Below are 24,089 nucleotides of genomic sequence, written 5' to 3'. Positions count from 1 at the left end.
GTTATCTGGTTCTTATATCTTAAATTAACCCATATCTATTAATCTATACCTTGCCATGTGGCTTGTGGCTTTACTTTTACATCTTGCTTCTCATGGTGGCAGCTGGCAGCATCTTCTCACTCAGTCTTCTACTTCCCAGAATTCTCCTGTCTGCTTATCCCAACTATACTATATTTCCTGCCTGGCTTCTGGCCAATAAGAACTTTTTTTTATCAATCAATCAGAGCAACACATTCACAGCATGCAGACAGACATCCCCAGCAGGCATAAAACATACTTTTCTTTTGTGTTTTGTTTTGTAATACCTTAATATGATATAGCTTGTGATGTATGGGGCTGCATGCAGTGTCAAGTCTTAAGAGGACATTGGGTAGTAATAAAAAAAACAGTGGCATGGGATGTACAAGACTTAAGATCCAGCATCAAGAAAGAAACCAAGTGACACAGTTGAATTTTTACTGAATAAAGTAACAATGAGGAAGGTAAGATGACTGCTCCAGAGGAGGAATGATTATGGTGCTTCAAGGGAACTCATCCTAAATGCTAAAGCATTGTTCACTAATGAGCAGATTACAATTTGGAGGAAGGAAGAAAGGAGTAGGAAATCATCCTTAGCTACTTTACAAGTTCAAGGCCAGCCTAGGCTATGTGACTGATTATCTTTCTCTCTGTATGTATATATAAATCCCTTTTATAATATACATATATTAGTTTTTTAATATAAAGTATAAAATTCTTATAATCTCAAATAATATTTTATTTAGCTCATTTCTTCTCTTTTGGATATCTACAACTTAATAAAATCAAGAAACATTCCGATCTACACTTTATGCAGAAAGAGAAATATCTGAACTTATAAAATGTACTTTATTACATAATTAATTTCTGATAGCATAAAATTATCACTCCAGAGACTGTCACATTTTCATAAACCAGTATATAATTTTAAAAAATATAATTTCTCAAATAAAAGAACAGTTGACCCTAGTGAATAATAAATTTAAATGTTGAAATTTCATACTTTCAAAGGAAATATCAGAAGAGTTTTGACTCAGCCCTGTGAAAATAATTGCTTTAAATCCAACCACTTCAATTTGTTGTTTTCTTAAGAAGAGATGATAAATATCCTCATTCTGAAAATTAAATTGCTATGAACATCAGAAGTTCTTGATTCCCGCACCCCCTGTAGAATTTTCTTACTATAGTTAAGGAACTCTAGAAATCTCTGAGAATTTTGATTTCAATACTGGATGGAATAATTTTTTTATATTCAATTTAATCATCCCTACAAAGTAGGTTACAATCTTACTGCTTACTTCTGGCAAACTAATTAAGAATTGAGTTGATCAGAACAGGGATCTACTCAAAAGAATTATGCTGTGTTGAAAATGTCTGATGAATTTCAGCGCTCAGTATGACAGGCAAATCTGTCAGTCTCAACTCTAGCGTACAGGCATAATTCATATAATTTTGAAAACCTTGCAAAGTTTTCTAGCCATAATCTTAGTCTTCAAAGTGAGAGCTCAGCAAAAATAGATCCTATTTTCAGGAACACCCATAACGATTATGGTAAGACTTTGAGTTGAATAGCTAATGGCTGGGAGTGCTTGTTACTATATGTACTCCTTTAATGAACTCCTTCCTGACTCCTATTTTTCAATGTAGAATTTTCTTCAAAAGAAAACAACACAATTTCCACAACAATGACAACAAAAATAAGCAAGATGCCCCTAGAACAGCGCCCTTTGGTAGTGGGCATCATTTCTGCTCTCCCAAGAGTAAAGTGTCATGGCTGACACGCACTTCATCATAAAGGATGAGGAAGAAAGTCTCCTTTGGATTTTATAAAGCATGGAAAACTGTTTTGGTGTGAGGGTAAAGAAGTTAAAAATATTTAAAACTACATTACTCATTAAAAAATGGATAGATAAGCCAACAGAACTATAAAAATTAGAATATTTACCTCAGATAAAATGTTACCCAAATTATGAACAATCTTCCAGAAGGATTTTATCCTATTAATATTCCCACTCTATATAAACTTGAAATCAGTTAAAGTTAATGAGATTGAATCTAGGATTTCTGGAGAGAATGTAGACCAGCGGGATAGTCACTGGCCTAGTGGGAATTTAACACTGTGATCTTGACACTCTTATATGTTTTAAGTTTGACCATATTTATGCTGCCTGACCTGTACAAACAGGAATGTGTAGGCATTTGTTTTAAAATAACCTGAATTATGAGATTACCTGTGGCAGCTCTGTTCTTTTATCATTTCAGATTATAATAGCCATATATATCATTCTGCATAGGCTGCCAAAACAGTGTGTGGTGTGTGTGTGTGCCGAGGGTGTGGTGTATGTGTTACCCCAGAAAGGATTTTTTAAATTAAGGAATTTACTTCATCATAGTTCAGGAGGCTGAAAGAAAAACAATGTGAAGGTTCCAAGGAGATTCACTTTCTGAATTTCTTGCTGACTAAAAGATTGCTGCATCCTTGGCAAGCCCTTTCATGATGGAGATTATAGAAGGATAAGGAGAAAGGAAGGAGAAAATCGAATGTTTCTTTTCTCTTGTCTTCTCACAATTCTGTTTGATCAAGACCTACTCTTATCATGTCATTTAACCACAATTACAAAAAGAGGTCACATTGGACATTAGAGCCTCGATATTTCAAATTGAGGAGACCGGCTCAGTCCAGAGAATTGTAACTGTTAACTGTAAAGTAAGTTGTGGTGGTATTGTGTTCCCCACAATATTGTTCACCCTAATAAATTTATCTGGGGTCAGAGAACAGACAGCCACTAGAACAAAGCCAAAAATGGTGGCTAGAAAATGGGTCAGAGCAAGCCATAGCAGAAGTTGGGAGGTAGTGGTGCATGCCTTTAATCCCAGCACTTGGGAGGCAGAGCTAGCCGGATCTCTGTGTGTAAAAGGCCACATTGGATACAGCTAAGCATGGTGACACACACCTTTATTCCCTGAAAGGGAGTCTTTAATCCCAGAGAGTGGGGGCAGAAAGAGAAAGATTATATAAGGCATGAAGACCAGAAACTAGAAGCATTTTGCTGGTAAAGCTTTTAGGCTTTGGAGCAGCACAGTTCAGCTGAGAGCTGTTCGGATGAGGACTCAGAAGCTTGCAGTCTGAGGAAACAAGACCAGCTGAGCAACTGGTGAGGTGAGGTAGCTGTGGCTTGTTCTGCTTCTCTGATCTTCCAGCATTCACCCCAATAAGGTTTGAGTTAATTAATAAGACCTTTTAAGATTCCAACTACAATGAGTGTTTTGTAAAATTCAAGGGATCAATATACATCATTAAAAGACTGCCAAATTCTATTGCAAATAATATTTCATTTATCCTAAGGAAAAGAGCAATGCACAGGTGTGGTCTACTTTCTGTAAATATCAAAAACAGTTTCATACCTAAATCAGTAAAGTCAGAGCAACAGTAACCTGGAGTAAGACCAAGAGGCCGATACAGAGCAGCGACACCTGAAGCAGGCTGTGAAAATGCTTGTTTCTTACAGGGAAATAGTGAAATAACCATGCTCATGAACTATGAGTAAACCGTACATACTTAAATGAGTCTGAATATTTTTCTGCAAAAATCACGTATTGTTTTCAGTTACATTTCACTTTCATTTGTTGTACCACATATATTAGGTTAGGACCATCTTCAGACACTGAATATTTAACAACATTCCTTCAATAATGTTTGGTTCCTGGTTTTGTTTACTTTGCAACTCAAGAAAAAGGTTTGTGATGTACCTCAGTATGGAGAACGTTAAAGAAAAATCAACATTTCTCAAATTTTCCTTATGACCAAATTTTATTTACAATTGAGTTGACATAATTCTGGTAATGAAAATATGGTCAAATTGCAGAATGACATTGATGTGTGCTGTACATAGGACATTGATATTATTTTAAATATGAGTTTTAAGACATCCACCTATAATAATGGTGGCAGATTAAGAGTGGTGAGCTTTTAAAGCTCTTGCTTACTTTGTTACATGAGACAGGATCTAGATCTCCTAGTTGGCCTTGAACTTGTAACATAGCTGAGGATGACTTTAAAATTCTTTCTATTCCTCCTGTTCCTGCAGGAATGTACCACTATACATGACTTTGTAAGGTTCTGAATCTTGGCTTTGTGCATGATAGCCCAACACTCTAACCACTGAACTGTATCCTGAGCCCTCATACAGATGACAATTTTCTTCCTTTTATCTCCATATATTTCAGGTTACCTTAAATGTGCTTGAACTGAAACAGTTATTTTATAATGGGATCATCAAAATATTATAGACTGTCTCCTTACAGAAATCCCATTTCACAGGAAAAACACTGAAAACAGAACATAAAGATTTTTTTTTAGGGTATGTAATAGTGAAAGTTCATTCTTCATTACACAGTTTTGATTGATTGACTTTTCCCTGGTTCTCTCACTTTGCCTCTGCTATTAATGCAACAATTCTGTGGTGAACGTTAATCATACTTGCTTTTTATGTGCATATTTGTTTGAACTTTGAGTTTAGCCCCGCCTTTCAGAATGACGTCATTTCTCTGATAATCACTGTTGTAAAGGAAATCTTTCCCATGTCTAGAATACTTGTTTTGACGTAGAATTCCACAGCAAAGGAGGTACAGTGGACCAGGACTCTTTTTTTTTTTTTTTTTTTAGTTTTTACAAATTCGTTTTACATGCTAACCACAGATCCCTCCTCACACTCTCCCTGCCTTCCCCTCCCTGCCCTACTCCTTGTCCCAAGACTCTTAAACACAAAGTGCAGTGTTTTGATTTTTCTTTTAAAGTGATATCATAAACTAATGTAAAAAGAAAAAAAAATGATGAAATCAGAGATTGAATTAATGACCTTTTCTCTTCACCTGTACAGCCCTGCTTTAGAAATACATTTTTAGTATGATTCATGAACACCATAGTTTTGTGATTTGTAGTTACAAGGATACATTTCTAAATAGACTCTTCCTTGTTTTTTTTTTTCACATTGTTTTTCTGGAATATAAAATACAAATGTAACATTACATGACGGGGGGACGGAGGGAGAAAGTACTGGAAGTGACAAGAGGAATCGGGGAGCATCTAGAGGATAAGCTAGAAACTTGGTGCTGTGGAACCTACCAGGAATCTATGAGGGTGACCCTAGATAAGCCTGCTAGTACTGGGGGGGGTATGGTTCCTGAACTGTCCATGTCCTGTTATCAGGCAAGACATCCAGTGTAGGGATTGGGACATCAACCCAGTCACAAAAACTTCAACCTATCATTTGTCCTGCCTACAAGATGTGCTAGGATAAAGGTAATGCAGAAATTATTGAAGTGGTCAACCAATGACTGGTTCAGTTTGAGACCCATTCCATGGGAAGAAACCTACAACTGATACTGCCTGGAGGGCTAGGAACCATCACTAGTCCAGAGTCCTAGCATAGAACCAAACAGGACCAACAATAACAAAAATAGCAATGAAATGATTCATAAAGTTATTCTGCTATACTCGAAGACAGGAGACTAGCATAATAGTCATCAGAGAGGCTTCTTCCAGCAATTGATGGAAACAGATGCAGACCCACAGCCAAACATTAGATAGAGTTGGGGGAGCCCTGCAGAAGAAGGGGATGAATGATTGTATGAACCCAAGGGGTGAAGGACACCAAAGAACACCCACAGAATCAACAACATAGACTCACAGGGACTCACAGACTGAGCTGACAATCAGGGAATCTGCATGGGTCTGACCTAGGCCCTCTGCATATATGTGATGCTTGTATAGTTTGGTCTTTTTGTGGTACTTCTTATAGTGGGGGTGGGGGTATGTCTGACTCTTTTGACTGCTTCTGGGACCCATTTCCTCCTAATAGTTGCCTTATCCAGTCCTAATGGGAGGGGTGCTCCCTAGTTTTATTGAAACTTGGTATTCCATATTTGGTTGATATGCATGGGAGGCTGGCATTTTCCTGAAGAGAAATGAAAGAGTAGATTGGGTGAAATGGGGGCAGGGAATGAGAGGAGAGTAAGGAGACCAAACTTCATTCAGGATGTATAATATATGAGAGAATTTTTTTTTAATTGTATAAATGTTTCCCTTAACAATACATGAATATAAGATCTAAGAATCCAAGAGAGATAGAAAAAGGAGATGAACATGTATACCACAAAGCAGTATTAAATATATCCATAAGAATTTATTTTATTGGTATATGCCACTGACTGTTTTGTATAGTTCATTCTGAAATCACTAGAAATATCTCTTACCATTGGTGTCGAACATGAAGTTTTGGGACAATTGAACAGTGCATTTTGCTAGAAAGTTGTCATCAACATTTTTAGCTCAGGTCTGTGTTTTATAATTTGATGCATGGGAGAACATTTGGTGTGTAATAGCCCTCAAAATTTTACTTACATTTAGATGGTAAGCCATAACATGTAATTGCAAGCAAGACTGGCATCAGTTCCAGAGTCTCCAGAGAAAATAGTGTGCATAAATGCGTAACAGAAATAGTGCACAGCATATCCTATGTGAGAACCAGGCAAAAACTAAGTAGTAAGAAAGCCCTTAAATGAAAAATCTAAAGGCATAGACACGGATTTCCTGCAGATTTGGAGGTTTGAGTTAAATTGTGTCTTATGGAAGAGTTATGAATTTTCCTTAATTGAGACACTGTAAAACACTAAAATGAATCCTTAATAGTGAGAAAATGGAAAACACCACTGAATCCTAATCAAGGCTGACCTCCCATAGATGTTCATCTATCACCCTTGACTCGTCCTGACCATCAACTTCTCTATCATTGGCCAAAAAGGAAAGCAAAAATCTCAGCTTCAGAAACACATCTTCTTTTGGTGTTCATATTCAGCTTATATGATTAATTCTAACCTAATTCTGTTAAATGATTCAAATGTCACCTTTTCTTTTTAATCTAGTCATCAAGCTCACAAAGGGTATGTACTCACCTTCTCCTGTTCCATCTGAATGTGTATGAGAGTGATCATCCTAGAGGTCTCTTCATTTACTTCTTTTCAGAAAATCTGTAATGATGTTCCTATTCTCTTCCTTAAGTAAATTGCAGTCAATATTGCTGATTTGTTTAAAATTCACCAAATATCAAAGTGATATGCTTCTTTAAGATTTCATATAACGTTCAAATCTCCTGCTCCCTCCCATCCTTATCTGAGAGCCTAATTATCTTTGGCTTCAAGTTATTTCTGAATCATATGAAGTATGAAACCCTATGATATAGAAAACTTGATTGGTTATTTTATTTATTTGCTTGAAAATGAACTTTCTCTTACAATATATTCTGATGATGGAGCCTCTCCCTCATCTCCTCCTAGATCTTCCCAGCTCCCCACCCATCCAACTCCACATCTTCTTTCTCTTTCTTTAGAAAGGAAACATAAAGAGAATAGAACAAAACCAGCAAGCAGAGAAAATTAAAAAATGAGAACCACATGCACACATAAAGATGCATGTGCACACAGAAAATGCACAAAGCACAAAATTTTAATATGATTCTCTAATGATGGCCTATCAATACACATGTCTATGGGCAAAAGAGAAATTTAGGAGTCATTATATAGCTACATTTCTTTAGCAGAATAGTGTTTGGTTTTCACATAGGTCCATGACTTATCAAATCTCAGGTTCTTGGTCTCCCAAGCAGTGCTTAAAAATGTTCCATCTCATAGAGTGTACCTTAAATCCAATCTGATAGTTGTTGGTTACTCCAAAAACTTTTGTGCCACTATTGTGCCAGCTTATCATGTAGGTTTACATATATATATGTATATATATAAACACCCACAGTTTTAGGGTTCTATATGACCCCTCAGATGATCTGTACTTTTAGCTACCCTTCCATATGTTGCCACTTTTACTGTTCTCTTTCCTCCTCCTCTCAGATTATTCTTCCTATTCTAGTCTCTACCAATGTCAGTCTTCCTATAATTATGTTATTCTGTATCCCCCTCCTTGGGAAATTCTTCCTTTCTGCTTCTAGTTCTTGATTCTATACTTAACCCCTGTGGTTAAATGAGTTGTAGCATGTATATACAAGGCTTAAAAACTAACATACTATAAGTAAATGCACATACTATTGGTAATTTGGGGTCTGGGTTACCTATTGCATGATGATATTTTCTAGCTCCATCCATTTACCTGCAAATTTCATGATTTGGGTTTTTAAGAGTTTATATTCCTTTGTGCAAATATACCATATTTATATCATCCATTCATCTGTTGACATACATCTAGGCTATTTCCAGCTTCTGGCTGTTGTGAATATTGCATAAATGAACAAAATGAGTAAGTGTCTCTGTGGTAGTATGTACTATCATTAGGTTTATGAATAAAAGTGGTGTGGCTGGATCTTGATACGTAGATCTATTTCCATCTTCTTGAGGAACTGCCACACTGATGCTCATACTGGATGTAGAAATTTGCAATCTCACAATCAATGGATGAGCATTCTCTTTACCCTATGTCCTCACCAGCATGGGCTGTCTTTTATTGATCTCATTTTATTGTTTTTATTGATCTTGGCCACTCTGACTAGTGAAAGATGAAACTTCAAAGTGTTTTTAATTTGCATTTCCCTGATGATTAAGGACGTCGAACATTTCTTTAAGTGTTTCTCTGTCATTTCTGTTTCATCTTCTCAGAACTCTCTTTTTTAGATCACTACCTCATTTTTAATGTGGTTGTTTGTCTTTTGATATCTAGATTGTTTAGTACATTACTTATATGAGATATTAGCCCTCTATCATTTGTGCAATTAGTAAAATTCTTTTTTCATTATATTGTCTACTTCTTTTTCTAAGTGATAGCATCCTTTGTCACACAAAGCTTTCCAGTTTATAATCATTTATAAATAAATAACAATTATTAATTATTGTTTTAGTATCTATGTTATTGGCATTTCATAACTGGCCTGTCATTTACTTATAATTCCATTTACTTCTTTATTCAAGGATTAGGTAGAGTCTAATGTATTCCAAGAATGTTATAAAGTACAGAAAGAGAGACCCAGTCACATTATGTTTCTCCAGGAGATTATTTTGTTCTTAGTTTTTGCCATATTTTCTTCATTATAAGCCCTTATAGATTATGCTTACAGCTAGTAAGTGCTTATTATCTGGCCAAATAGTGCTTTACTACCCAAATGTGATCATTTATGGTTATTCTTCATAATTAACAATGTATTTCTTGTGTTTGAAAGAAGATTAAAGTTGGAAGGACATAAAAGGTACATTTTGCTCTTTAAGTTATATTAGTATGAAAACCCACTACATATTGACTTTATGTTTTAGCATATATTCATTTCACTGTTATATTCAACACATATTCATCACATGTAATTGTGTTATTCATCATATATAAATTATTAAATTTTTTCTGAAATAAAATGGGTTTTAATTCAGAAAATACTAAACATGACATTGGCTGTTTCTCTGGTGGCCCTAAAGCCAACAACTCAATAAGATTTAACCCATTCCTGGCACTACAGTGTTCATCTAGTGTCAAAAGATGTGTGCTTGGTGTTTTTGTCTTAACATTATTTAGTGGAGTTCAAGGCTATTCCTCATTTTCTCTTCTGTCATATTCAGGGTATCTGGCCTTCTTGAGGTCCTTGATTCATTTGGAGTTGAGTTGTTTTTCAGTGTCACAAATGTAGATCTATCTGTGTATGTCCCTCCTCTTTGAACAACACCAATTGTTGAAAATGCTGTCATTTTCTAATGTGTCTTTCTGGATTCTATACCAATGAACAGATGTCGATAAATGTGTGGACATTTGTTTGGTTCCTCAATTAGATTTTATTGATCAATTTATGCCAATACCATGCTGCTTTTATTACTATATTTCTGTAGTACAATTTTTGAAGGCATATACTGTTTTATTTTGCCAAATATGCACACAAACGCATATGACATTGGTGATTTATCTGAAATAAAACAGAATTAAATACATGTGATGAATATGTGTTAAATATAACCATGAATAAATATGTACTGAAACCCTAAGTCAATATGTAGTGGATTTTTATATTAATATATTTTAAAAAGCAAAATGTATTAAAATATATGTGCTTCAAACTTTAATCTTCTTTCAAACATGAGAAATATGCTGTCAAACATGCAAAATAACATAGACTATCACATTTGGATAGTAAAGCACTATTTAGTTACATGGCAAGTGTTCACTTCCTCTAAGTCTATCTATAAGGGCTCATAATGATGAAAATTTGGCAAATAAGCTCCCAGAGAAACATCATGGTACTGATCTCAGTTTCTGGACTTCCTAACATTCTTGGCATGCATGAGACTCTACTTAATCCCTGAATAAAGGAGTAAATGAAATGATAAGTAAATGAAAATCATATGATGAAAAATTATAATATAGAGTAAGATAATTAAGGGCTAGATAAATTCATTGATGTTTTATTTGTTGCTCTTGATTTTGTTGTGGAGACTTTTAATTTATTTCAGTATGCAATATATTGTTTGAAGCCATTTTACTGTTGTGTATGTTTAATAATCTATTAGAGAGGAATTGTAAAATTAATATCAAACTTTGATTTTTGAGCAACAGTTTGTGTGTGTGTGTGTGTGTGTGTGTGTGTGTGTGTGTGAGGAATCAGCATGGGTAGCATTAACATAATATCATATCTTCAGGTGCTTTCAGCCACAGACATATGTTTCATGGTTCCAATGGATGGAATTTTAAGGACAAGATGCTGACCACATCTGTTTCAGGATGTTCTCTTTCTTGATAGCAGATGGCTGTATTATGCTCCTTTAGAGTAGATACAAAGATCATCTCTCTGTTTTTTTTAGATAATAGCACAGATATTGTTATTGGGAATTCCAAATTCATCATCTATCTACCTCCTTCCAAATACTACCACATAAGTAAATTGAGAATCACAACTCCTATGCGGGATTATATGGAGGGAGATGATCCTTTTAAATCACAGTAGAAAAGCAAAGTAGGGTAACTTGTGCTTGTCTGAAAGCTGAAAACATGTCTTTGAATGCCTGGCATTATACAGTATTATGGTTTCTGTAATTTAATTTTAGAAGAAAACACTATTCTCAGGGCATTTCAAATCAGCTATTCCAGCATACAAATAATACCAACTGAACTGAATTTAAAGTCACTCGAAGCCTGTTGGCATCTGGAATTGTGTGCTCTTTCCAGTCCTGTCCAGAAGTTGATGCACAGAAAACAGTGTTCAGGTGTACATATTTGTAGAATATTTGTAGTAAATTGTAGGAGAACATTGACATAGAACTTGAGAATGTAAATGAAAGTAAATATTTTATAATCATTTCTTAATTTATAATGCCAACAATCCATATATTTCAGTGTTCTGACAAGTAGCAAATGTAGTTAGACTCTCATATCCTTGGGCCATTGGTTCAAGCTCCTCTCCACAATTATAAAAACCAAAGTCAATGTATGTTCAAGACTCTTATGCAAACTAGATCTTTTTTTTTTCATGCACTTTAAATAGTCTTGAGTACTGCTAGAGTAGCTCATTCACTATCAACACATGACTTCATTTGCGTGAATTCATGTCCAATGCTATGCTCTAAATTGTAGTTTACTTTTCCCCAACTTCTTGGAAACAAAAGTATAGTTTCAATACATAGTTGACTGAAACTGTTGATGCAGATCCAGAATCACAAAATGCCAGATGTATGTTCATTCAGCAGATTATTTTAATATAGTATAATTAAAGATATTTAACCAAAGATGGCTTTCAAACTTGAAACACTGTACCATTAGACATTGTACTGTAATCTGCAATGCTTTGCAACAGAAGTGTGTCTGGCTTCAACTTTTTTTATGTTTTGATATATTTATAAGAATGTTTTTAAAAGAAATAAATATTTATTTATATTTAATAGGCTATCTTGAAGATGAAATTCTGGTCCAAATATAAAATCTATTTGTTTCATTTGTACATTTTCTATCTTTGTGTTAGAGTGCATGGGCATTTGTGGGTAAAGAAAATAAATCTGTATTTAAAGAAATTCTTTTCATAATTCAAATTTTCATGGTGTCATTTTTTCTTTGGGGCATTATGTGTGCATGCTAAATATTTTGTTTTGTGATCAGGTTGGATTTTGGATTTTCACATTGTGGTTTCTCAACCTGCATAAGATATTGAATAAAAATTTCATCTGAGATATCTAAATTTTTGTAAGTCTATGAAAATTTTGATTCTATGAGAAACTTTATCAACTTTTTCTCCTAACAGTGTAAACTGCCTTTTCCTTAGAGGAAGACAAAGTAAGCTTACACACACAGTTTTCTCTAGCAAGATCTAAGAGCTCTAATTAGGATAATAGTCTCTCTTCATGGAAATTGAAAAGTAAAGGAGAACAATGTGCCTCTAAAGAAGTATTATTAAAATGTCAGCCAAGAAAAGCCACACATGTTAAAGTCATTCAGTTGCCTTGTCTCAGCACACTTCCTCTTATCCATCTTTGTAATAGGACTGTCTTTCTGCTTCTTATTTATACCTTTACAATCAAAGAAATATGCAAATCTGATATGTTATTTGGTGGACTTATTATTTTAAGTTCGTAGATTCCACATCAACATTATTGTTACACTGATATAACATGAAGAAGTAATTAATATTTTCTTTTTTGCATATTTGAGCTTATTCTAAAGAAATACTAACATAATGGGCTATGAAAAGTAAATTAAAATCTACATTTCTAAAATCTAACATCTAATAAATATAGGCATGAGTTAAAAATACAAAGTCAAATCATTCATAATAAAATATTACCAAGCAGAATTATAGTTTCTCTGTAATAAAAATATTTATAATGTCTTCTTTGCAAAAATTGAATGTTGTGGTGATATTTTATTTGTACTGAAATGTGATTTTATTTGTATATTAATAAAGTTGCCTTGGGGTCAGAGCATGCCATAGCAGAAGCTGGGCGGTGGTGGTGCACACCTTTAATCCCAGCACTTGGGAGGCAGAGCTAGGCAGGATTTCTGTGTGTTTAAGGATCTCAGTACCAACCATAGAAGACCTGGAGTTCTGTACAGACAGGTAGTGACAAGGAGGTCATGTGGCTGGGTTACAACAATGAGAAGGCAGAACAGAAAGTCTATATAAAAGACGACACAGGAAGTAGGTCTCTGGTGGAGAGGAAAGACAGAGCAGCAGTGAAGGGTAAGGTTTTCAGCTCTCGACTACTGCTCTGACCTCTTGGCTTTTAACTCTGCAATTGGCTCTGTGTTTTTTTATTTAACAAGACGGTTACATCTACAGAATGGAGTTGGGGAAATTGATCATTGAGATTTGTTGTGAGAAACAGTCCTTGATTAAGATAGAGAGAAGAAAAAGGACACATTTTCTGAACATTTAAATGAAAGAAAAGATAAAAATAAAAGTAGATTTAATTCAGAATTATAAAAGAGGAGTACCATGCTTCAAAAACAACATTGGTTTGAATTCATTATATAAAGGTAAGATGGCTTTGCAGATGGGAGTATCACTTTTTGCTGTGTAGAAAAATCACTTCATAATTTAATTATTATGAAATATGAACATGTTCTTCCTCATATTCGTGCATATTGATCTTATTGTTCTAATGGAAAATTTTATTAGAAATACTAATTAGCAAGGAAAACTTCTTTAATAAAAGGATATATGCATCAAAGAGAATAATTTTCCTTAAACAGTAGGAAAAAATTCTTATTTGGGGGGAATAAAGTTGTTTTTGTTTTCTTCCTAGAGAAAGGTCTTATTTTTCATTACTCTAGATATACTGATATTTAATCAATGTCACTTAAGTATAATAATTAATATAAATGAATATAACTCAAAAATTAGTTTTTTGTTAAATTTTGTGATGAGTGTAAATATGTAATTATTTTTATGAAGTAGAATTTATATTTTAAGGCAGTGGTTCTCACCCTTCCTAATGCTGCCATCTTTGAATACAATTCCTCATGTTGTGATGACCCCTAACCATAAAAATTATTTTTGTTGCTACTTCACAACTGTAACTATGAAACTGGTTTGAATTATAATGTAAATACCTGTGTTTCCTGATGGTCTTAGGCGACCCCCATGAAAGAGCCGTTTGACCCCCAAAGGGGTTGCATCCCAGAGGCTGAGAAACACTATTGTGCATCTGCATAAGCCCCAGCAGAAAAGGCTGAAAGTAAAAACAGTCTCACTCACACTAAGGTTCCTGTACACAGGTTGAAATTAATCTCCTTATCTGACATTCTGAGATCAGGATAAGAGGGACAGCAGCCATGCTTTTCAAAGGGGTCAGTATAAATCCACTGATAAGGAACTCCACTCCTTAACATAATGGAAGTGGCCTAAATGAGCCTGATTTTTATTGATTTATTTCACTGTCCTTTTTTTCCATGGAACCTCACAGGATCAGTCTATTCTGGGGAGGGTGTTTATGCTCAGTCATTCCCTTCATCCAGACTAACTTCTGCTCAGCTTACTTTGTCTACTACCTGATTTAGAATTAAAAACAAAGCCAGTGATGATCTTTTAAACTAAATGGTTATATTATTGTTTCTGAGAACACCCTCTCAATCCTCTGATATGTTTCATTTTTTTATGATCTACACTCAAAAAATTCAATGAAATGCCGAAAACATATCTTTCATGACATCTTCTTATAGACTTCAAGAATGTTGTTATAATACAGTGAGTTGAGGAGCAAGTCATTTGAACTACTCTTCACATAATAAATCTATACTGATTAAGGTGTTATAGTAAGAAAGAAACATAGACTATATCTAATATTATAAGACCATATAGCATAAGCCTCAGAGCTAAGTCCTTTGAAAGTTAGTAATCTAGATTATCAAAAAATTTTAGAACCTGTATAAGTTAAATGAGCATGATATTACTTATATTTTTATGGTTTCTAGCAATATAAATACCCCCAAAAGGCAACTTGTTTAGGAAATGTTTTATACTACATTGATTTCTTAATAATATATAATAAACTACAATATTATATATTAAAAATACCTCTCTTAGTACTGAAAATTGTCATATTTTCATCAATTACACCCCATTTTTATTTATTTAAATTTTATGTGTATATATTTGTACATGCATGTCTATATGTGTATGGCACACATACAGATGCTCACAGAGGCCTGAAGGTATTAGATCCCCCAAAACTTAGTTACAAGGAACATAAACTGCCTGAATTAGGTGCTGAGAACTAAAAGTCAGTTCTCTTTAAGAGTAGCAAGTACTACTACCTGCTAAATTATCAGTTATATACAGTCTTTAGACATTCATTGTTAAAACAAAAATTTATACAAGTCAGATAGTTCTTGAAAGATTAAGATTCTTTTGTGTTTGATTGTTAGAGACACATGTTAGTTGGAAGTAACTATGAGCTAAAATTTCTACACCAACCTTTGAGATAGTGGCCAGAATATGTTCCTTCAAAGGAAGAAAGCATAAGTAAGTATATATTAGGATAGAATGGGTTAAATATGGAATTTTATTTCAAGTGGATAATGTATGTTTTTTTGTAAAAATATAATTCATTTGCTTTCTTTGTGTTCTGTTGGTTGATTTTCTTTTTGAGAACCAATTATAAAATAACCTCCAGGGTAATGTGGGTTAATGATTTATAAATAGTATATTTTTCTTGATCCAGAAACAACCAGAAATGATATCAAAAGAATAGGTTTGCAACTGCATGTGAAAAGCAGAAATCTCCCTTCACATGGTTAAGCACATTTGTTTATCTGTGTTCCCTGTAGAAACCCTCTACTATTTATATATATGTTCAAAGATATAATTTTCATATAAACACATTTTTAAAGTTATGACATTTTGTTTATTTCTATAGTATAATACATATGCCACTGGTAGTTTTAAAAAAAGTCATCAAAAGAGATTGGCTTACTCACTGTACTGTTGCTGTGAAGAAACACCATGACCAGAGCAACTTTTATATACAAAAACATTTAACTAGGAATTGCTAACAGTTTCTGAGATTTAGTCCCATTTTGTCATGGTGAGGAGCATGTTGGCACACAGGCAGACATGGTGCTAGAGAAGTTGAGAGCTCTGCATTCAGATCTGCAGGCAAGAGGAAGAGAGAGAAGGTCTCTCAAGTTAGCATGGGCTTCCAAAGACCCAAATCCCACCCCCAGTGACACACTTCCTACAACAAAAGCCCACTTCTTAACTCTTTTCACACAGTTCCATTCCATGATGACTAAGCAGTCAAATATATAAGCCTATGGGTGCAATTCATATTCAAACCACCACAGAGGTTAAATCATTTAAAATATTCAAATATCTTTTCCTTATAGTAATGCAGAAGCTAAAGTAATGGGCCATGAATTCCTAGTTTCATTCATTTCATATTTTTAAATATTTCTAAGCACCAAGGTATTTTATATCACTTGTGACTATTGTAAAGGGTGATGTATCTCTGATTTCCTTCTCAGCCTGTTTGTCTATTGTATATAGGAGGGCTACTGAATTTTTTGCATTTATCTTGTATCCTGCTATGTTGCTGAAGGTGTTTATAAGCTGTATCAGTTCCTTGGTTGAATTTTTGGGGTCACTCATATATACTATCATGTCATCTGCAAATAGGGAAAGCTGCCTTGTTCCTGATTTTAGTGGTATTGCTTTGAGTTTCTCTCCATTTAATTTGATGTTGGCTGTTGGCTTGCTGTAGATTGCCTTTATTATGTTTAGGTATGTTCCCTGTATTCCTGAACACTCCAAGACCTTTATCATAACACCAGTAGCACAGACACTGAGAGAAACAATCAATAAATGGGACCTGTTGAAACTGAGAAGCTTTTGTAGAGCAAAGGCATGGTTAACAAGACAAAGTGACAGCCTACAGAATGGGAAAGTTCTTCACCTACCCCACATCTGACAGAGGGCTGATATTCAGAATATATAAAGAACTCAAGAAATTAGACATCAAAAATGCCTAACAGTCCAATTAAGAAATGGGCTATAGAACTAAACAGAGAATTCTCAACAGAGGAAATTCAAATAGCTGAAAGACATTTAAGGAATTGCTCAACATCCCTAATTATCTGAGAAATGCAAATCAAAATGACTCTGAGATACCACCTTACACCTGCCAGAATGGCTAAGATCAAAAACACAGAATACAGATTATGCTGGAGAGGATGTGAAGCAAGGAGAACTCTCTTCCACTGCTGGTGGGAATGCAAGCTTGTACAGCCACTTTGGAAATCAATATGGTGCTTCCTTAGAAAATTGGGAATCCATCTCCCCCACGACCCAGCTATAGCACTCTTGGGCATATACCCAAGGAATACTCAATCATACCACAAGGGCATTTGCTCAGCTATGTACATATCAGCATTGTTTCAGAACCTGGAAACAACCTAGATGCCCTTCAACTGAAGAATGGATAAAGAAAATATGGTACATATACACAATGGAGTACTACTCAGCAGAGAAAAACAATGACATCATCAGGTTTACAGGCAAATGGATGGATCTAGAAAAAATTATCCTGAGTGAGGTAACCCAGACTCAGAAGGACAAACATGGTATGTACTCACTCATAGGAGGATACTAGATGTAAAACAAAGATGACTAGACTGCTACACAACTCCAGGGAGGCTACCTTGAAAACGGGACCATAGGAAAAACACAGGGATCGCCCAATGACAGAGAAATGGATAAGATCTACATGAACAATCTGGACAACAGTGGGAGTAATGAAGGGCAAGTTTCGAGGGAAAGAAAGCTTAGGGGAGCAGGAGATCCCAGCTGGATCAAGAACAGAAAGGGAGAACAAGAAATAACAGACCATGGTAAATGATGACCACATGAGAACAGGAACAGGCAGAGTGCTGGAGAGGTCCCCAGAAATGCACAATGATACATCCTCTATAGACTACTGGCAATGGTCAAGAGAAAGCCTGATCTGACCTAGCCTGGTGATCAGATGGCCAAACACCCTAACTGTTTTGCTGGAACTCTCATCCAATAACTGATGGAAGTGGATACAGAGGTCCTCAGCCAGGCCCAAAGTGGAACTCCAGGTGTCCAATTGTCATGAAAGAGGAGGGACTGTAAGAGTGTGAATTGTTGAGACCAAGATTGGAGAGGCATAGGGACAAATACCCAAACAAATGGAAGCACATGAATTATGAACCAAAGGCTGTGGAGCCCCCCCAGCTGGAGCAGGCCCCCTGGATAAGTGAGACAATTGAATAGCTTGAACTGTTTGGGAGGCACCCAGTCTGTGGGACCAGGACCTGTCCTTAGTGCATGAGCTGGCTGTTTGGAACCTTGGGCTTACACAGGAATACTTTGCTCAGCCTGGAAGGAGGAGACTGGACCTGCCTGTACTGAATCCACCAGGTTTAAATGATTCCCCGGGGGAGTCTTGGCCCTGGAGGAGATGGGAATGGAGGGGAGGAGGGTGGGGAAAAGGGGGAGGGTGGAGGGGAGAGGACAGGGGAACCCATGGCTGATGTGTAAAATTAAAACACAAATAAAATAAATAAATAAAAGAAGAAAATAAAACAAAGAAAAATTCCAAGCACACTTGATGTCTTTTTATATGTGCTATGCCTGTATGTACACTACTTTTAATGATTAAGAAGTTAGTTTTAGTGAGACATACAACCACTGTATTGTCATAGATTTGACGTTTTAGGAACTTGCAAATGACTAGGAATCATATTGTCTGGGAATACTATATAATGGGAGTTTTTGTTGTTGTTGTTGTTTGGCTGTTTGCCCTTTTTAAATTTAGTTTTCTTTCCATATAATATATTCTGATTATGGTTTCTATTACCAAGACTCCTTTCAGATCCTCCCTACTTCCCACACACTTAAACATACACCTTTTTTTTCTTCCAGCAGAACACAGACACTTAACCTAATAATAATAAGGAAGATAAAGTAAAAAACAAACAAACACACATGTCAGTACAGGACAAAACAAACAAACAACAACACATACATGCTGATATATACACATTCACACACAGGAAATGCATGCAGAAAACAGTATATCAGCAAACGATCTAGAAGGGGAGAAAAGCCTCCCCCTCCACCCCTGCTACATACACACATACACACACACAAACAAGCAAAAAAAAAAAAAAAAAATCCAAAGATCTGCACACACCGGAAGAGAAAGGTAGACACAAACACGGATACAAAACTTCTGATACACTATGATAACCTGCTTGCAAAGTAAGTCAGTGAAATAGTAACACAGAAGTCATGGGAGAAACCAACTATTACTTGCCTGGATTTAAGGCCCACTCCTGTGGTTGATTATTGTGTACCTTCTATGTTCCTTATCAGTGGATTTACACTGACCCCTTTGGAAAGCATGGCTGCTGTCCCTCTTATCTGACATTCTGAGGTCAGAGTACATTGCAGTACAGCACACACTATTCAGTAGAGGTGAAGGCTCTAAGTAGGCACCAGCCTGGCTTCTCCATGTTCTCCATGTAGTTGCAATGTTGTCTTTGGCAAAAGGTCCTTACCATCAGTTTGTGGAGAGAAACCAATAGCGTCAGCAATAGCCTGGTTTACTTGGGGCCTTTCATGGGTTCCTTTGGCCAAGAACTTGTTCTAATCTATTCTTTAAGGAGTTGAAAAGCTCTGTAGAAGTTATTCGGTTTGGGTTTTTAGGATTCAACTAACTTAAAACTACAGGGTTCTTCATTTCTACATTAAATGACAAATTGGTTGATGTATACAGTTCTTTGATGCTTCATGAACTCACTGTCTTCAAGACTTGTATCTCTTTTAGATTTGTAGCTAATACCATTCTTTGTTTAAACACACATTTTTATATGTGAATGTTAATGATTTGCCTGGATTTTCCTTCTTTGGGAGTTTATACCTCTTTCCTACTATAGATTCAAGTTCATTTGGCCCTACAAAGTTTTTTTTTTCTTTTTAAGCTGTAATTATCTATTCATCTACAAGAGTTCAAAAGTCCCAACTCAATGAAAACAAAAATGAAATGTTAATTGTTCAGTGAATCTTACTCTTTGAACTACTTCTCACTGATATATACAAGTCTATGTTGCTTATTTCTCAAAAAGGAAATATAAATTTAGCCAAGTAATATAGGAATGTGATATAACTCATATTATTTTTAAAGACATGTTCATTTTACTCCTCAAACTATCAATAAAATCAGGATTATACTTTAGGCCCTGCTCCTCTAAAATATATTATGACTGTTGACTTTACTCTAGTAAAAATATTTTTTGATAGTGCAATAAAATTAGATGTACTCAGATTTTAGAACAAGCAGTGATGTTTTTAAATAAGGAAAATATAGATCTAAAGATTTATACACAGAGACCAGAAAAGGCTTCTACTCCAAAAACTGAATATTTACAATATTTAGATTATACATGAACAGAAGTGCATGTCCTGTCTGAGCAATATACAACCATTGTGGGAGAGGAGATTAATCATGAGATTTTCAAGGACCTTTACCAAAAAAGAAAAAGCAATGAAAAAAGAGAGAAAAGGAAATCTCATATGTAGTCACATAATTAGAGCCATATGAGCTACCCAACACCTGCTTTTAGTGATTTCTTCAGTTATTAAAAACCACCCCAATTAGCTTGACATTAATCATGCACTTAATTTTAGAAACAATGTACTTGTTAAATGAGACAAAGTCCAATTTTATATTCTGCTTTGCCTTGAAGATACACATACGTAGAATAAAATCCAGCCTCAATTAGAGTTTATTATGAGATCTTTTATATAAGACACTTCTGCAGATCATTATAAAATTCCATATTGCAAAGCCAGGAATAAAATTTTGCAAAACTAAATGAATTCCTATTTATTAGCATATAATTCAAATGTAGTTTCATATACCTGATCCATCTTTAAATCAAACAGAAACCAATTTAAGTAAAGTTCTGAACTCCTGGCTAATTCTAGTTATGTAATCACAAATTATTAGCTGACATCTTTGTTCTCTTTGATGCACAGTGTTAATGATTAGATTTGACAGTGTCAATAGTCCTACAAATGTGGGAATTGCACATTTTGGTTTTCATGCCCTTGTCAACAAAGGTGGCTTTATTCAACAATGATATCTGAGTCTCCATTCTTGCCCTTTTACTTAAATGCATAATCTTTTAGTTAATTGCCATTATAGTGAAAATGTATTTCTATGGGGATTTAATGAAAGACATGTAGTAGACTTGTCAACATTTATAAATTTAAAAAATATATGTATACTCATACCCTCGAATGCCTTCTAAAAATTGGATTCTGGTTTCTGTTACATATTCCTCTATATAAAAAAGAAATTAAGGGGTTGGGGATTTAGCTCAGTGGTAGAGTGCTTGCCCAGCAAGCACAAGGCCCTGGGTTTGGTCCTCATCCCTGAAAAAAAAACAAAGAAACAAAACAAAACAAAACCAAAAACAAAAAACTCTATCTCCAAAAAATATTTACAACTGCTGGGCAGTGGTGGTGCACACCTTTAATCCCAGCACTCAGGAGGCAGAGCCAGTTAGATCTCTGTGAGTTCGAAGCCAGTCTGGTCTACAGAGTGAGTTCCAGGGCAGGAAAAAAAGAAAGAAATTAGCTTTGGGTATGCTTCATGAGTTATTATTTTTCTATATATCTCCTCATGTCTTTGCTTACTACTGAATTTTCTTTCCCCAATAATACATATTATTGGAGAATGTTGTGATAATTACTAAGAAATGACATCATCTTATTCATTATAGTAAAAACCTCTTCTAAATTTGTCAATGTTGCTGGATATGTGCCAATTTTAAGATTATTACCTTATTTAGTGATTATATGTCCCTTTCTAAATTAATTGGTATATTTATATAAAATAATCACTATGCAAGTGAAACAGCATATAAATAAAAACTAACTAGCCTCATAACTGCTACTGTTCTTTTGGCACAATTTAGCAATTATAGCACTAGCCCTCTGTTCTTTAAAGACCATGTCTATAAAATTAATGATCCTTCTACTCCATGTTAAATATGCAGACTTCACAGTAGCAAGTAAAATAACCATTGTCCTAATGAGGCCACCATTTTACATCCATACCTATATTTGCACTTATTCTGTATCATTTTCAATTTGCTAATTTTATACAAGTATTTAGTATACTTTTATCAATAACTATCCAATATAAGCATATTCCTTTTCTACTTTTTGGTTATTTAAGATTGTGACTGTGAAGAACTATGAACATGATATTTAGCATAGAAAATCTTGTGTCCTTATGTCACTAACCAACCTGAACGCTGTAGTTTACCTTACTTTAAATGTGATTACTATAGTTTAATCTGCTTTAAATGTGATCTTAGCATTTACTTCAGCCCACACTTCTGCAAAATCTTGTAAGTTTATTTCATAATAATTCATTGAATACTTTACATGTACGATGGACAGTTCTATTTAAGACCATAGTGATAGTAATATAACAGAAGATAGACAGACTTGCCTCCACTAACCAGCTGCCAAAATCATTAAAGAATATCATAATAAATATTATGAACATAGAGAAAGAAAATAAGAAGTATGGTGTCCTGCTTTTGAAAAGTCAAAAAGTTTCATGAGTTAATGCATGAACCGCAGCTGGTGTCATTGTTGAGTTGTATTCAAATCATCAGGTTACTACCTTCTCCTAAAAATCCATCTGCTGATGAGCTTAGAGATGGAATGACTGTGAGGAGGTGACACCTCAGTGAGGATGGTCTGTCACTAGGAATGTGACTTTGAAGAGTCTATTTTGTCCTTTGTATGTCTCTGAACCCCTCCTACTCTCTTTTCTTTCCCTCTTCTTCCTCTCTGTTTTCAGTCTCCTTTACCTCTTTCTTCTTTTTCATGCCTTGTCCCTTCTTTCCTCTCCCCTCTCCCAACTTTCAGGCTACCATGACCTCGGCATTTTTCCTCCACCATGCTCTATGCCATGATGTGCTGCCTCACTACAGCTCCCCACACTAAATCCAAGTAACCACTGATATCATAAGCACCCCTGAAATCTTTCTTTTTACAAGTTGCTGTTCTTAGATATTTTGTCCCAGTGATGAGAATCTGACTAACACATATGTTTGTTAATATTTATTCTGTTTTCATTTTATTATTATTATTATTATTATTATTATTATTATTATTTTGTGGGTTTTGCAGTGGACTAATAATGGCATTGTACATGCAGAGAAAGTACTTTACCAGTGAATTTCATCATCAGCCCTAACCAATGTCTATGGATTCTTTAAAACAAAACAAAGCAGATCTTATAACTATAGGCCAATTACCTGCCCAGAGCATTCTCTGAGCCATATATCACAGTGACCCCTATACAGCAGCTATCTATGGTAAAATCAAATCCATAATGTTTCTACTATGTGTTTATTGCAGTTTGACAACTGTACATATTTTGAAAATCATGTTAAAACCATCTTTCTGTATATGTGCACATGTATGTATATACATGTCCTTATAGCATACTAATCTTCCATGCGTCTTCTGCCTTACCAGTTTCAAAATTAAATAATTTTGCATGTGCTGCCATCCTAGTATTCTGCTTATAAAAGATTTGTAATTTCTCATTGTTAGTAATAGAAGCAACCTGATTTTAATTTGTGGAACTAAGGAGTCATATCTTCATATAAATCAATAAGTGTTAGAGCTGGTTTATTCATCTTCAAGCAAAAATAAAAGCTAACTAGATATTATTGTGATCAATCTCCTGGGACTTAAAAACAAACATTCTGTTCTTCACCAAACCAAAATGTGGGTAATTCCTAAGTGGGACTTTTACATGTCATCCTGAGAATTAAGTACTTGAGTTGTTGCCTTGGCTAGGTATATTCTGAGTTTATATAATATGCTGAAAACATTTTCATTTTAAGTTGCCTGCAAAATGGAAAATGTTGCTGTATTGATTACATTTTCTCTTTTGTTTTGTACATGACTTTATTCCCCTCTGAGTAGGAGCTGAACATGAAGCTCTAAATAAACAGAACAGATCCTAGAATTATGGTGGATTCTGAGGAAATG

The sequence above is a fragment of the Onychomys torridus genome, chromosome 20 (genome assembly GCF_903995425.1).
Source record: "Onychomys torridus chromosome 20, mOncTor1.1, whole genome shotgun sequence".
In the NCBI taxonomy this organism is placed as follows: domain Eukaryota; kingdom Metazoa; phylum Chordata; class Mammalia; order Rodentia; family Cricetidae; genus Onychomys; species Onychomys torridus.
Note: the sequence above shows the minus strand (reverse complement) of the source record.